Raw genomic sequence first — 13508 nt, 5'->3', positions numbered from 1 at the left:
TGCTCAAATGTTGTTACGTGTAATTTCATGGTGGCACATGTAAAAATGTTGCATCCCATGTGTCACATTTATTTCACATTTATTTCATAGATCATGTTTTCACGTGTAGTTTCATGTTATCACATGTTAATTTTCTATTGTGTTATTGACTGTACGTTTGTTTATCCCATGTGTAACTCTGTGTTGTTTGTGTCGCACTGCTTTGCTTTATCTTGGCCAGGTCGCAGTTGTAAATGAGAACTTGTTCTCAACTGGCCTACCTGGTTAAATAAAGGTGAAATATATATATATTTTTTAAATCACATATTGTCACATTTATCACATTAACATAAAATCACGTGATCACATGAGATCACACGAGATCATATGTTTTCACGTCTTCACGTGTGAAATTCAGGTGTTTTTCCTTTAAGGGTTCCTTGCTTCCCTTTCTATATTGCATCCCCCCCTCGCTCTCTTTCACTTTCTCTCTCTCTCTCTGCATTTACCATGTCTCTTTTACATTTTCAATTTACTCTCATGCCCACTCTCTTCCTCAATCCCTAATCTGTCTCTCTGATTAGCCATGTGTCTCATCTTGATTACTATCTGTCTCCTCAAATCATTCCAGAGGTCTTGCTAGGGTGCTGTGGTGTGTTAGTATATTGTGTGTGTGTGTCTGTGTTTGTGTGTGTGTAGGCTAGGCATTAGGCAATGTGTGTGTGTGTACCTTATAGCACTGTGGTGTGTGTGTGTGTGTGTACCTTATAGCACTGTGGTGTGTGTGTGTGTGTGTGTGTGTGTGCGCGTGTGTCTAATAAAAATGTTTTGATTTGTTTTACTGCTTGTGTAAGATTTTGACTGTGGTCTCAGTCATTAGAACAAAAAAATAATAATATGCAAAACCATATTACTTTCACTCTGAGCCCCAGTCTCAGGATGTCTGATGATTGGAGCTCCTGTTTATATATGAGATATATCCATATTCAGTCTATAGGGCCGGAGGGGTTAGTGCGCTAAATGGCAAACCACTCTGATGAGAGGGATCTAAGAGATATCCCTGGGCCCTGGCACTTATCTGGGCTGGGCAATGAGCAGCATTCAGTCCTGTCTGTGGAGTTCAGCACTGATACCTTCTCCCTTAGCACTTTTTGCATTAGCATTAATGCTAGCTGTGTGTTCATAGTAACTAGCCTAGCATAGTCTAGCATAACATTAGCCCCAGAGATATAGGCTAGGTACAGTAATATGCTCACTGTACTCTAATTATCTTTAGCACTTTAGCTTGGTCTGACAGAGAATGCTTTCTAATGGGGTCCTGGCCAGGCCTGCACTGTTAAACACTTATCCATAACCTCCCTGCTCTCAGCGCTCAGCCTTTAAGTGCTGTGCTGCACATCAAAATTTGTCCAAGTTAACATTAGTGAACAGAGCTCAGAGCTCCCCTCCACTGCTGTATACTGGAATAAAGTGAGTTAGGTCAGCCTGTGACATTGTTACAGTGTAGTTGCGTCCCAAATGGCACCCTATTATTCCTTATATAGTGCACTACTTTGGTGTAAGGGGCTGCCTTACCCACACTACATTGGGGCGCTCTTTACATGTTTCCACTAGAGCATGTCCTCATCATCCATTGCTGCTGTGACTTCACACTGTGGTAAATCACCCAAAAGATATGGGAGTTTATCAAAATTGAATTTGTTTTCGAATTCTTTGTGGGTCTGTGTAATCTGAGGGAAATATGTGTCTCTAATATGGCCATACATTTGGCAGGAAGCTAGGAAGTGCAGCTCAGTTTCCACCTCATTTTGTAGGCAGTATGCAAATAGACTGTATTCTCATGAGAGTCATGGCTGCCTTCAGCGGCCTTTCTCAATAGTCTGGACATAGTCAAAGATGTCCTTAATTTTGGGTCAGTCACGGTGGTCAGCTATTCTGCCACTGTGTACTCTCTGTTAGGGCCAAATAGCATTGTAGTTTGCTGTTTTTTTGTAAATTCTTTCCAATGTATCAAGTAATTATCTTTTTGTTTTCTCCTGATTTGGTTGGGTCTAATTGGGTTGCTGTCCTGGGGCTCTGTGGGGTCTGTTTGTATTTGTGAACAGAGCTTAAGGGGCTCTTCTCCAGGATAATTTCTCTGTAGGTGGTGGCTTTGTTATGGATCGCTTCCTTTTAGGCGGTTGTAGAATTCAACATCTCTTTTCTGGATTTTGATAATTAGCGTGTATCAGCATAATTCTGCTCTGCATGCATTATTTGGTGTTTTACATGGTACACAGACAATATTTTAGCAGAATTCTGCATGCAGAGTCTCAATTTGGTGTTTGTCCCATTTTGTGAATTCTTGGTTGGTGAGCGGACACCAGACCTCACAACCACAAAGGGCAATTGTTTCTATAACTGATTCAAGTCTTTTTAGCCAGATCCTAATTGGTATGTAAAATTTTATGTTCCTTTTAATGGCATAGAATGCCCTTCTTGCCTTGTCTCTCAGATCGTTCACAGCTTTATGAAAGTTACCTGTGGCGCTGATGTTTAGGCAAAGGTATGTATCGTTTTTTGTTTGTGTGCTTTAGGGCAGGTATTCCTCGCAATGCAGTCAGGACCAAATAAAAATGTGATTCAGATTGAAAAAAAATAGTGTCCAGAGAAATAACAACACAATGTCAAATACAGGAAGCCTACTCAAATAATTAACATCCAATCACATTAACCGTTACTCTCGCTGGAATTCCACAAACGGTCCATATGTAGCCAAACGTAGTTGCCGCTCATGCTGGTATCTGTACTGATGGCGCAAAAGAAATGACAGGGAGATAAAGTGGAGTGGTAACGCGTGTGCAAGCAATTGCTCCTGATGCCACTTGGGTAAACTGCAGCATCCAGCGAGAGGCTCTTGCTGCCAAGGAAATGCCTGACAGCTTGAAAGACTTTTGGACACTACAGCGAAAATGTTTATCTTTGTTGAAAGAAGGCCCCTGAACTCTGATGTATTTTCTGCACTATGCAATGATATGGGCAGCGACCATGTACAGTGACTTGTGAAAGTATTCACCCCTCTTGGAATTTTTCCTATTTTGTTGCCTTACAACCTGTAATTAAAATAGCTTTTTGGGGGGTTAGTATCATTGGATTTACACAACGTGCCTACCACTTTGAAGGTGCAAAATATTTTTTATTGTGAAACAAACAAGAAATAAGACAAAAAAACTGAAAACTTGAGCGTGCATAACTATTCACCCCCCCCCCCCAAAGCTAATACTTTGTAGAGGCACTTTTTGCAGCAATTCAGGCTGCAAGTCTCTTGGGGTATGTCTCTATAAGCTTGGCACATCTTGCCACTGGGATTTTTGCCCGTTCTACAAGGAAAAACTGCTCCAGCTCCTTCAAGTTGGATGGGTTCCGGGGGTGCACAGCAATCTTTAAGTCATACCACAGATCCTCAATTGTATTGAGGTCTGGGCTTTGACTAGGCCATTCCAATACATTCAAATGTTTCCCCTTAAACCACTGAAGTGTTGCTTTAGCAGTATGCTTAGGGTAATTGTCCTGCTGGACGGTGAACCACCGTCTCAGTCTAAAATCTCTGGAAGAGTGAAACAGAATTTCCCTGTATTTAGGGCCATCCATCATTCCTTCAATTCTGACCAGTTTCCCAGTCCCTGCCGATGAAAAGCATCCCCACAGCATGATGCTGCCACCACCATGCTTCACTGTGGGGATTGTATTCTCGGGGTGATGAGAGGTGTTGAGATTGCGCCAGACATAGCGTTTTCCTTGATGGCCAAAAAGCTCAATTTTAGTTTCATCTGACCAGAGTATCTTCTTCCATATCTTTGGGGAGTCTCCCACATGCCTTTTGGCGAACACAAAACGTGTTTGCTTATTTTTTTGCATTATTGTTTTACCTGTTTAGGATAGGGGGCAGTATTTTCACGGCCGGATAAAAAACGTACCCGATTTAATCTGGTTATTACTCCTGCCCAGAAACTAGAATATGCATATATGCATTGGATAGAAAACACCCTAAAGTTTCTAAAACTGTTTGAATGGTGTCTGTGAGTATAACAGAACTCATATGGCAGGCCAAAACCTGAGAAGATTCCATACAGGAAGTGCCCTCTCTGACCATTTCTTGGCCTTCTATAGCCTCTTTATGGAAAATAGAGGATCTCTGCTGTAGCGTGACATTTTCTAAGGCTCCCATAGGCTCTCAGAAGGCGCCAGAACTGGGAATGATGACTCTGCAGTCCCTGGGCGAAAAACAGTAGGGCTTTTGGAAAGTGGTCGTTCTGAGAACAATGACACGGGACGCGCGTGCATGTGAAGACTCCATTTTCTATTTTCAGTGTTTGAACAAAAACAAGGTCTCCCGGTCGGAATATTATCGCTATTTCACGAGAAAAATCGCATAAAAATTTATTTTAAACAGCGTTTGACATGCTTCGAAGTACGGTAATGGAATATTTTGAAATTTTTTGTCACCCTTCGGATACCAGTGTCTTGAACGCAAGAACAAAACGCAGCTATTTGGATATAACTATGGATTATTTGGAACCAAAACAACATTGGGTGTTGAAGTAGAAGTCCTGGGAGTGCATTCTGACGAAGAACAGCAAAGGTAATCCAATGTTTCTTATAGTAAATCTGAGTTTGGTGAGTGCCAAACTTGGTGGGTGTCAAAATAGCTAGCCATGATGGCCGGGCTATCTACTCAGAATATTGCAAAATGTGCTTTCACCGAAAAGCTATTTTAAAATCGGACACCGCGATTGCATAAAGGAGTTCTGTATCTATAATTCTTAAAATAATTATGTTTTATGTCAACGTTTATCATGAGTAATTTAGTAAATTCACCGGAAGTTTTCGGTGGGTATGCTAGTTCTGAACGTCACATGCTAATGTAAAAAGCTGGTTTTTGATATAAATATGAACTTGATTGAACAAAACATGCATGTATTGTATAACATAATGTCCTAGGAGTGTCATCTGATGAAGATCATCAAAGGTTAGTGCTGCATTTAGCTGTGGTTTTGTTTTTTGTGACATTATATGCTAGCTTGAAAAATGGGTGTGTGATTATTTCTGGCTGGGTACTCTCCTGACATAATCTAATGTTTTGCTTTTGTTGTAAAGCCTTTTTGAAATTGGACAGTGTGGTTAGATAAAGGAGAGTCTTGTCTTTAAAATGCTGTAAAATAGTCATATGTTTGAAAAATTGACGTTTTTGGATTTCTGAGGTGTTTGTAATTCCCGCCGCGCTCTATCATTGGATATTGGCGAGGCGTTCCGCTAGCGGCACATCTAGATGTAAGAGGGTTAAGCAATGGCTTTTTTTCTGGCCACTCTTTCGTAAAGCCCAGCTCTGTGGAATGTACGGCTTAAAGTGGTCCTATGGACAGATACTCCAATCTCCGCTGTGGAGCTTTGCAGCTCCTTCAGGGTTATCTTTGGTCTCTTTGTTGCCTCTCTGATTAATGCCCTCCTTGCCTAGTTCATTGTGCCACTTGCTTGGTGGTGCCCATTGCTTACTGGTGTTGCAGACTCTGGGGCCTTTCAGAACAGGTATATATATACTGAGATCATGTGACAGATCATGTGACAGTTATATTGCACACAGGTGGACTTTATTTAACTAATTATGTGACTTCTGAAGTTAATTGGTTGCACCAGATCTTATTTAGGGGCTTCATAGCAAAGGGGAGAAATGCATATGCACACACCACTTTTCTGTTTGTAATTATGTTTTATTTTTTTGAAACAAGTAATTTGTTTTCATTTCACTTCACAAATGTTGACTATTTTGTGTATGTCCATTACATGAAATCCAAATAAAAATCAATTTAAAAACCAATTAAAATAGGAAAAATGCCAAGGGGGATGAATACTTTTGCAAGGCACTGTAACGTTTATGTTTTTTTCTCATCTGAATGATCTAAATGTATGATTAAATCAAATCAAATTTTAATTAGCCACATGTGCCGAATACAACAGGTGTAGACCTTACAGTGAAATGCTTTCTTACGAGCCCCTAACCAGCAATGCAGTTAAAAATATATGGATAAGAATAAGAAGTAAAAGTAACAAGTAGTTAAAGAGCAGCAGTAAAATACAATAGCGAGAGTACAAACAGGGGGTATCGGTACAGGATCAATGTGCAGGGGCACCGGTTAGTTGAGGTAATATGTACATGTAGGTAGAGTTATTAAAGTGACTATGCATAGATGATAACAACAGAGAGTAGCAGCGGTGTAAAAGAGGTGGGGGGGCAATGCAAATAGTCTGGGTAGCCATTTGATTAGGTGTTCAGGAGTCTTCTGGCTTACAGGGACTCTCCGCAACTATATTCAATGTGAGGGACAAAATTGAGGCTATGATTAACACAAACAACTGGATTCGTTATCCCTTTCATGCCCTGCCTCCAGTCCACTTACCAATATCTGAGCAAGAGAGCGTCATCGAAATTGCAACAAGCGGTTCTGTGAACATTGAATTTAATCAGAAGCCACTGCCAGATTTCTGGATTGGGCTGCGCTCAGAGTATCATGCCTTGGCACATCGCGCTGTTAAAACACTGATGCCCTTTGCAACCACGTACCTATGTGAGAGTGGATTCTTGGCCCTCACTAGCATAAAAACTAAATACAGGCACAGACTGTGTGTGGAAAATGATTTAAGACTGAGACTCTCTCCAATACAACCCAACATTGTAGAGTTATGTGCATCCTTTCAAGTACACCCTTCTCATTAACCTGTGGTGAGTTATTCACCATTTTCAGTGAACAAATAAGGTTTTATATGTAAGATGGTTAACCTCTATGGGCTAGGTGGGACGCTAGCGTGCCACCCGTGGTGCACTCCATCAACAGCAGGTGCATTTCAAGAGCAGCAAATTTGAATCCAAATAAATGTCAAAATTCAAATTTTTCAAACATACAACTATTTTACACCCTTTGAAAGATAAACATCTCCTTAATCTAACCACGTTTTACGATTTCAAAAAGGTTTTACGGCGAAAGCATAAATTTAGAGTATGTTAGGACAGTACATTTACAAGAGTTGTGTGTAATGTTTTGTCGATTCAAAGACAGGGTCACCAAAACCATAAAACCAGCTAAAATGATACACTAACCTTTTACAATCTCCATCAGATGACACTCCTAGGACATTATGTTAGACAATGCATGCATTTTTAGTTCTATCAAGTTCATATTTATATCCAAAAACAGCGTTTTACTATGGCGTTGATGTTGAGGAAATCGTTTCCCTCCAATAACCGGCAGTCAAGTCAACGCCACAAATTAAATAATTAAAATTAGAAAACATTGGTAAAATATTATATTGTCATTTAAAGAATTATAGATTTACATCTCTTGAACGCAATCAACTTGCCAGATTTAAAAATAACCTTACTGGGAAATCACACTTTGCAATAATCTGAGCACTGCGCCCAGAAAAATACGCGTTGCGATACAGACTAGACGTCATGTTGGGGAGATCTAAAATCGAAAATACTATGTAAATAATCCATTACCTTTGATTCTCTTCATCAGATGTCACTTCCAGGTATCACAGGTCCATAACGAATGTAGTTTTGTTCAAAAAAGCTCATCATTTATGTCCAAAAATCTCCGTCTCGTTAGCACATGATCTAAGCCAGCCGGACTTCTCGTCATGAACGAGGGGAAAAAATATATTTACGTTCGTTCAAACATGTCAAACGTTGTATAGCATAAAATCATTAGGGCCTTTTTTAACCAGAACATGAATAATATTCAAGGTGGACGAATGCATACTCTTTTATAACGTATTGGAACGAGGGTACCCAACATGAACTCGCGCGCCAGGTGTCTAATGGGACATCATCGTTCCATGGCTCTTGTTCGGTCAGATCTCCCTCCAGAAGACTCAAAACACTTTGTAAAGGCTGGTGACATCTAGTGGAAGCAATAGGAAGTGCCAAAATATTCCTCAGCCCCTGTGTTTTTCAATGGGATAGGTTTAAAGTCAATACAACACATCAGGTATCCACTTCCTGTCAGAAAATGTCTCAGGGTTTTGCCTGCCAAATGAGTTCTGTTATACTCACAGACACCATTCAAACAGTTTTAGAAACTTTAGAGTGTTTTATATCCATATATAATAAGTATATGCATATTCTAGTTACTGGGTAGGATTAGTAACCAGATTAAATCGGGTACATTTTTTTTATCCAGACGTGCAAATGCTGCCCCCTAGCCCTAACAGGTTTTAAATGAAGAGCAAAAGTATTGATTATTATTATATTATTATTTGTGCCCTGGTCCTATAAGAGTTATTTGTCACTTCCCACAAGCCGGGTTGTGAGAAAACTCACACTCATTCTTATGTTTAATAAATGTATCGTATAGTGTGTGTGTGTGGCAGGCTTACAATGATGGCAAAAAACAAGATTTGAGAGTGAGCTGACCCTGGTGCTAGAGGGGGTATGCAGCTGGAGGTTGAATGTTTGAAGGGGTACGGGACTATAAAATGTTAGGACAACAGTGTCTCGATGGAATTTGTATTCGTGGTCCTGACAACTGGACCTTTTTTGGAACACCATTATTTTTGTCTTACTGAGATTTACTGTCAGTGACCAGGTCTGAGAGAAGATCTGACAGAACATCTAGGTGTTGCTGTAGGCCCTCCTTGGTTGGAGACAGAAGCAACAGATCATCAGTAGACATTTGACTTCAGATTCTAGTATGGTGAAGCCGGGTGCTGCAGACTGTTCTAGTGCTCTCACCAATTCATCTGACAGAAGATCTAGGTGCTGCTGTAGGTCCTCCTTGGTTGGGGACAGAAGCACCAGATCTTCAGCAAACAGCAGACATTTGACTTCAGATTCTAGTAGGCTGAAGCTGGGTGCTGCAGACTGTTCTAGTTCCCTCACTAATTTGTTGACATATGCAATATGTTGAAGAGGGTGGGGCTTAAGGTGCGTCACTGTCTCACCCCCCGACCCTGTGGAAAGAAATGTGTGGGTTTTATGCCAATTTTAAGCTCACACTTGTTGTTTGTGTAAAATGGTTTTATAATGTTGTATGTTTTTTCCTGAACACCACTTTCCATCAATTTGTATAGCAAATTGCAACTTTTGAAATCAACAATGTATGAGAAGACTTTGCCTTTGTTTTGCTTAGTTTTTTTGTTATTTAGGGTGTGCAGGGGGAATACGTGGTCTGTCGCACGGTAATTTGGTAAAAAGCCAATTTGACATTTGCTCACTACATTGTTTTCATTGAGGACATGTACGAGTCTGCTGTTAATGATAATGCAGAGGATATTCCCAAGGTTGTTGTTGACGCATATCCCACGGTAGTTTTTGGGGTAAAATTTGTCCCCATTTTTGGGGATTGGGGTGATCAGTCCTTGGTTCAAAATATTGGGGAATATGCAAGAGCTGAGGATGATGTTTTATGCCAGAGCTGAGGATGATGTTAGAGTTTAAGTATGGCCAATTGGAATCTGTGGTCTGTGTATTTTATCATTTCATTTAGGATGCCATCAACCCTACAGGGGTTTGTATTTTGTCCTGTAGTTCATTCAATATAATTGGAGAATCCAGAATGTTCTGGTAGTCTTTAATAGTTGATTCTAAGATGTGTATTTGATCATGTATATGTTTTTGCTGTTTGTTCTTTGTTATAGAGCCAAAAAGAAGTGGTTTATCCATGCATCCTCCATTTTGGATAGACAGCTCTTTGTGTTGTTGTTTGTTTGGAGTTTTCCAAGTTTCCCAGAAGTGGCTAGATTGTATGGATTCTTCAATTACATTGAGCTGATTTCTGAAGTGTTGTCTTTTCCCTAGTGTACGTATGTATAGTTTTAGTGATTCACCATAGTGAAGGCGAAGCTTTTTTGGGTCTCTATGTTCTTAGGTTGTTGCATTCTTCATCAAACCATTTGTCATGGTTGATAATTTTCTTAGGTTGTCTGCTTGACATTTTTAGATTTGATAGGGAAGCTGAAAGGTCAAATAAACTGTTTAGGTTATCTACTGCCAAGCTTACACCTTCGCTATTACAGTGAAACATTTTGTCCAGGAAATTGTCTAGAAGGGATTTGAATTTGTTTTTGTCTAATTGTTTTTTGGTAAATTTCCACACTACCTTCCCTCCATCTATAGCATTTTTTAAATATTATTCAGTTCCTTTGGCTTTGATGCCTCAAGATTGAGCATAGATCTGTTTAAGTTGAGTGGGATTTTGCTGTGATCTGATAGAGTGTCAGTGGACTGACTGAACACTCTAAGAGACTCTGGGTTGTCAGTGATAAAGTAGTCTACAGTACTACTGCCAAAAGATGAGCTATAGGTGTAACTACTGTAGGAGTCCCCTCGAAGCCTACCATTAACTATGTACATACCCAGCACCCGACAGAGCTGCAGGAGTTGTGACCTGTTTTTGTTGGTTATGTTGTCATAGTTGTGTCTAGGGGGTATATGGGGGAGGGAATGCTGTCACCTCCAGGTAGGTGTTTGTCCCCCTGTGAGTGTGTCAGGTTCTTGTCCAATTCTGGCATTTAGGTCGCCACAGACTAGTACATGTCCCTGGGCCTGGAAATTGTTAATCTCCCCCCTCTAGGATGGAGAAGCTGTCATCGTTAAAGTGCGGGGATTCTATTGGGGGGATATAGCTAGCACACATTTTCTCTATTGAGATAATTTCCTTATTCATTTCTAGCCAGATGTAAAATGTTCCTGTTTTGACAAATTTAATAGAGTGGGTTAGGTCTGCAATATACCAAATTAGTATATCCCCTGAGTCTCTTCCCTGTTCCACATCTGGTAGTTTGGTGGATGGGACTACCAGCTCTCTGTAACCTAGCGGGCAACCAGCTGGTCCGTCTCCTTTATACCATGTTTCTTGTAGGAGGACAATGTGTGTATTTCCAATTTATTTGATGAAGTCTGGGTTCCTGCTCTTTAGGCCAAAGGAAGATGACCTCAGACATTGTATATTCCAGAATGAGATAGTAAAAGCTTTGTGTTCCATTGTGTCGTTTTCTATCTCTTTATGTACAGTAGCTTTGTCTTTCTTCATCTCTCTGTTTATCTCGTCATCCTCTGCCTTTTAGGGAACTAAACACTTAAGATTTCTCTAGTGTAATAGACCTGAACCTTTATACATGCACGCCACTCAAACAAACATACGGACACACACACACACACACACACACACACACACACACACACACACACACACACACACACACACACACACACACACACACACACACACACTGTAATGGTCCTGTGTGTAGCTGGTGTAGAGAGTCAGGCGCAGGACAGCAGAATTGAGTAATCAACATATTTTACTCAAAAAGACAAATATACAAAGTAACATATAGAGCCACAAAGACGGACCAAATTACAATAAACAATAACTCACAAACACAACATGGGGAACAGAGGGTTAAATAATAAACAAGTAATTGGTTGAGTGAAGCCAGGTGTGTGAGACAAAGACAGAACAAATGGAAAATGAAAAGTGGATCGGCGGTGGCTAGAGAGCCCTTGACGTCGACCGTCGAACGCCGCCCGAACAAGGAGAGGGACCGACTTCGGCGGAAGTCGTGACAGTACCCCCCCTTGACGCGCGGTTCCAGCAGCGCGCTGACACCGACCTCGGGGACGCCCCGGAGGACGAGGCGCAGGGCGATCCAGATGGAGACGGCACCCAGCATCTCTCCTACAGACCGTACCCCTCCCACTCCACAAGGTACTGAAGGCCCCTCGCCCGACACCTCGTGTCCAGGATAGCTTGAACAGCACACGCCGGGGCCCCCTCGATGTCCAGAGGGGGCGGAGGAATCTCCCGCACCTCAGCTTCCTGGAGTGGACCAGCCACCACCGGCCTGAGGAGAGACACATGGAACGAGGGATATGAAAATATTAATATGAAAATCTGGGGGGAGCTGTAACCTGTAGCATACCTCGTTCAGTCTCCTCAGGACTTTAACCTCTATGGGCTAGGTGGGACGCTTGCGTCCCACCTACGTAACAGCCACTGCCAGCCTGTGGCGCGATTTTCAAAACCTTAAAAATCCTATTACTTCAATTTCTCAAACATATGACTATTTTACAGCCATTTAAAGACAAGACTCTCGTTAATCTAACCACACTGTCCGATTTCAAAAAGGCTTTACAACGAAAGCAAAACATTAGATTATGTCAGCAGAGTACCAAGCCAGAAATAATCAGACACCCATTTTTCAAGCCAGCATATAATGTCACCAAAACCCAGAAGACAGCTAAATGCAGCACTCACCTTTGATGATCTTCATCAGATGACAACCCTAGGACATTATGTTATACAATACATGCATGTTTTGTTCAATCAAGTTCATATTTATATCAAAAACCAGCTTTTTACATTAGCATGTGACGTTCAGAACTAGCATACCCCCCGCAAACTTCCGGGGAATTCGCTAACATTTTACTAAATTACTCACGATAAACGTTCACAAAAAGCATAACAATTATTTTAAGAATTATAGATACAGACCTCCTCTATGCACTCGATATGTCCGATTTTAAAATTGTTTTTTGGTGAAAGCACATTTTGCAATATTCTAAGTACATAGCCCAGGCTTCACGGGCTCGCTATTTAGACACCCGGCAAGTTTAGCACTCACCATAATCATATTTACTATTATAAAAGTTTGATTACCTTTTGTTGTCTTCGTCAGAATGCACACCCAGGACTGCTATTTCAATAACAAATGTTGGTTTGGTCCAAAATAATCCATCGTTATATCCGAATAGCGGCGTTTTGTGCGTGCGTTCCAGACACTATCCGAAATAGTAAAGAAGTGTCACGCGCATGGCGCAATTCGTGACAATAAAATTCTAAATATTCCATTACCGTACTTCGAAGCATGTCAACCGCTGTTTAAAATCAATTTTTACGACACTTTTCTCGTAGAAAAGCGATAATATTCCGACAGGGAATCTCCTTTTCGGCAAACAGAGGAAAAAATCCCAAAGGCGGGGGCGGTCGGGGTCACGCGCATAAGCCCGTGTCCCTTGATCGGCCACTTGAGAAAGGCGATAATGTGTTTCAGCCTGGGGCTGGAATGATGACATTCTGTTTTTTCCCGGGCTCTGAGCGCCTATGGACGACGTGGGAAGTGTCACGTTAGAGCAGAGATCCTTAGTAAATGATAGAGATGGAAAAGAAGTTCAAGAAATGGTCAGACAGGCCACTTCCTGTAAAGGAATCTCTCAGGTTTTGACCTGCCATTTGAGTTCTGTTATACTCACAGACACCATTCAAACAGTTTTAGAAAATTTATGGTGTTTTCTATCCATATGTAATAAGTATATGCATATTCTAGTTACTGGGTAGGAGTGGTAACCAGATTAAATCGGGTATGTTTTTTATCCAGCCGTGTCAATACTGCCCCCTAGCCCTAACAGGTTAAATGGCCCCACAAACCGCGGACTCAGCTTCCGGCAGGGCAGGCGAAGGGGCAGGTTTCGGGTCGAGAGCCAGACCCGATCC

Source organism: Salmo salar, chromosome ssa23 (assembly GCF_905237065.1).
Source record: "Salmo salar chromosome ssa23, Ssal_v3.1, whole genome shotgun sequence".
In the NCBI taxonomy this organism is placed as follows: Eukaryota; Metazoa; Chordata; class Actinopteri; order Salmoniformes; family Salmonidae; genus Salmo; species Salmo salar.
The sequence above is the reverse complement of the archived record's forward strand: the minus strand, read 5'-3'. Positions refer to the sequence as shown.